This window comes from Salvelinus sp. IW2-2015, linkage group LG2 (assembly GCF_002910315.2).
Source record: "Salvelinus sp. IW2-2015 linkage group LG2, ASM291031v2, whole genome shotgun sequence".
Lineage (NCBI taxonomy): Eukaryota > Metazoa > Chordata > Actinopteri > Salmoniformes > Salmonidae > Salvelinus > Salvelinus sp. IW2-2015.
This window is the reverse complement of record NC_036839.1, coordinates 35,183,559-35,187,406: the sequence shown is the minus strand read 5'-3', so window position 1 is coordinate 35,187,406 and position 3,848 is coordinate 35,183,559. Positions and strand designations below refer to the sequence as shown.

At 40.5% G+C, this 3,848-nt stretch overlaps 1 pseudogene; it reads right to left on the bottom strand.

Annotated features, from left to right (window-relative positions):
- Nucleotides 1-3,848, bottom strand: part of LOC111979025 (vang-like protein 1) — a 53,087-nt pseudogene that overhangs the window by 7,666 nt on the left and 41,573 nt on the right.

The window sequence follows — 3,848 nt, the reverse complement described above, 5'->3', positions numbered from 1 at the left end:
TTGTATTATCATCTACATTTATGATGAGTATTTCTGTTGAAACGATGTGGCTATGCACTATCACTGGATGTTTTTGGAACTAGTGAATCTAACGCGCCAATGTAAACTCAGATTTTTTGTTATAAATATGAACTTTATCAAACAAAACATGCATGTATTGTGTAACATGAAGTCCTATGAGTGTCATCTGATGAAGATAATCAAAGGTTAGTGATTCATTTTATCTCTATTTCTGCTTTTTCTGACTGCTATCTTTCGCTGGAAAAATGGCTGTGCTTATTGTGGTTTGATGGTGATCTAACATAATCGTTTGTAGTGCTTTCGCTGAAAAGCATATTTGAAATCGGACACTTTGGTGGGATTAACAAAAAGAATACCTTTAAAATGATATAAGACACATGTATGTTTAAGGAATTTTAATTATGAGATTTCTGTTTTTTGAATTTGGCGCCCTGCACTTTATCTGGCTGTTGTCATATCGATCCCGGTAGCGGGATGCAGCCATAAGAAGTTTTAAGGCATGAAGGTCAGTCAATCTGGAAAATTTCAAGAACGTTTAAAGTTTCTTCAAGTGCAGTGGTAAAAACCATCAAGCACTATGATGAAACTGGCTCTCATGAGGATCGCCACTGGAAAGGAAGACCCAGAGTTACATCTGCGGCAGAGGATAAGTTCATTAGAGTTACCACCCTCATAAATTGCAGCCCAAATAAATGCTTCACAGAGATCAAGTAACAGACACATCTCAACATCAACTGTTCAGAGGAGACTAATTGAATCAGGCCTTCATGGTCAAATTGCTGCAAAGAAACCACTACAAAAGGACACCAATAAGAAGAGAGTTGCTTGGGCCAAGAAATACAAGCAAAAGACATTAGACTGGTGTAAATCTGTCCTTTGTCTGATGAGTCCAAATGAGATTTTTGTTTCCAACCGCTGTGTCTTTGTGAGACGCAGAGTAGGTGAACGGATGATCTCTCCGCATGTGTGGTTCCCACCGTGAAGCATGGAGGAAGAGGTGTGATGGTCCTTTGCTGGTGACACCATCAATGATTTATTTATAATTCAAGGCACACTTAACCAGCATGGCTACCACAGTATTCTGCAGCGATACACCATCCCATTGGGTTTGCGCTTAGTGGGACTATAATTTGCTTTTTAACAGGACAATGACCCAAAACACACCTCCAGGCTGTGAAGGGCTATTTGACCAAGGAGAGTGATGGAGTGCTGCATCAGATGACCTGGCCTCCACAATTACCCGACCTCAACCCAATTGAGATGGATTGGAATGAGTTGGACCGCAGAGTGAAGAAAAAGCAGCCAACAAGTGCTCAGCATATGTGGGAACTATTGTATTGGATATTGGAAAAGCATTCCTCATGGAGCTGGTTGAGAGTGTGCAAAGCTGTCATCAAGGCAAAGGGTGGTTACTTTGAAGAATCTCAAACATCAAATATATTTTGATATGTTCAAAAAATGTGTTACTACATGATTCCATATCAAATAAAGTACAATTTTATTTGTCACATACACATGGTTAGCAGATGTTATTGCGAATGTAGCAAAATGCTTGTGCTTATAGTTCCGATATATGGCTTTTTCTTTGCAAATCTGCCTATAAGGCCAGCATCCCTGAGTCAGCTCTTCACTGCTGACGTTGAGACTGGTGTTTTGCGGGTACTATTTAATGAAGCTGCCAGTTGAGGAATTGTGAGGCATCTGTTTCTAAAACTAGGTACTCTAACGTACGTGTCCTCTTGCTCAGTTGTGCACTGGGGCCTCCCACTCCTCTTTCTATTCTGGTTAGAGACAGTTTGTGCTGTTCTGTGAAGGGAGTAGTACACAGTGTTGTACGAGATCTTCAGTTTCTTGGCAATTTCTCGCATGGAATAGCCTTCATTTCTCAGAACAAGAATAGACTGACGAGTTTCAGAAGAAAGTTCTTTGTTTCTTGCCATTTTGAGCCTGTAATCGAACCCACAAATGCTGATGCTCCAGATACTCAACTAGTCTAAAAAAGGACAGTTTTATTGCTTCTTTATTCAGAACAACAGTTTTCAGCTGTGCTAACATAATTGAAAAAGGGTTTTCTAATGATCAATTAGCCTTTTCAAATTATAAACTTGAGCTTACACAACGTGCCATTGGAACACAGGCGTGATGGTTGCTGATAATATATTCCATTAAAAAGCAGTTGTTTCCAGCTACAATAGTCATCTACAACATTAAAAATGTCTACACTGTATTTCTGATCAATTTGATGTTATTTTAAAGGGGCAAAAAATGTGCTTTTCTTTCAAAAACAAGGACATTCCTAAGTGACCCCAAACTTTTGAACGGTAGTGTCACGTTCTGACCATAGTTCTTTTGGTTTTTCTTTGTTTTAGTATGGTCAGGGCGTGAGTTGGGGTGGGCAGTCTATGTTTTCTGTTTCTATGTGGGGTTTCTTGTTTGGCCTGATATGGTTCTCAATCAGAGGCASSTGTTAGTCWTTGTCTCTGATTGRGAACCATATTTAGGTAGCCTGTTTTGTGTTGGGTTTTGTGGGTGATTGTTCCTGTTCGTGTGTTCCTGTTTTTTCTGTGTTCACTAGTTCGGGACTGTAGCTTCGTTGGTTTTCGTCAGTTTATTGTTTTTGTTCATTCTGAAAAGTATTCTAATAAATATGGATACGTACCACGCTGTGCTTTGGTCCTCTCCTTCTTCCACCGACGACAACCGTTACAGGTAGTGTACATATTAATATATGGATGAGCAATGACAGAGCGGCATAGGCAAGACGCAATAGATGGTATAAAATACAGAATATACATATGTGTTATTTCATAGTTTTGATGTCTTTACTATTATTCTACAATGCAGAAAATAGTAAAAAAAAACAAAAAAAACTAGAATGAGTAGGTGTGTCCAAACTTTTGACTGGTACTGTACATAAACACAGAACAATCATGTTTTTTATTGCGCTGGGCCTTTAAACCATATGCTTTTGATAAGAGAAACAGCTCTGGGTGTAAGTTCTCCTAAGGCACAGATCTACGATCAGTTTACTAGCCATAAAGTCTAGCCTGAACAGTTATGAAGAAAATGCCAAATCTGACTGTAGATCAGTATCTGGAAGGTAAATTCATCATACTGCATCAAAGCCCCTCTTTCTCAGGCCCAGCCCACCTAATTACCAGAATAGCACCCGAGAGCAAAAGGACTGGACTGGAGCATTCTGGGTGATTTTGTAACTAAATTACTGCCACGCTTCCCCCTGAACACGAGTCTCCAATTACCCACAGTTCAACAGGGCAGTCGGTTGTGGTTGGGTGTGTTGGGGTGGGGGCGTTCTAAAGTCATTCTGTAATAGTCTGATTTTCTGTAAACATTTCTGCTATCTGAGTGATCAGCTGACTGGCTTCTGTTTAGTGGCATCAGTGTACACAACATGGTTTCTCAATTCATCTGGGCCACACCATTCAGTTCCCTCTTTGTTGTATACAGACTGAGTTCAAGCAGAATGAACATTTCGGTCTGACCTTAATGTGAATAAAGTGATCTTTATCTTAATTTTGCTGGTAGAAGAATGACGTCACTACGGTCAGCAGCAACATTTTAGCAATAGATTGTTGTGTGTATTACCTGAGCTGTCCCAGGTTGTAGCAGCTTGTCTCCCCGTCAGTGGAGCGTATAACACACAGGCTGTAGCAGGGCTGGAGATGTCTGATCTCTAGCAGTACGATGGCCAGGTAGTGGACAAACAGCAGAGAGTCCACCAGAGACACAGCAAACTGAACGATACCTTGGTAGTCCTCATCCTGGAGAATACACAACACAGGATCAACACACACACACACACACAC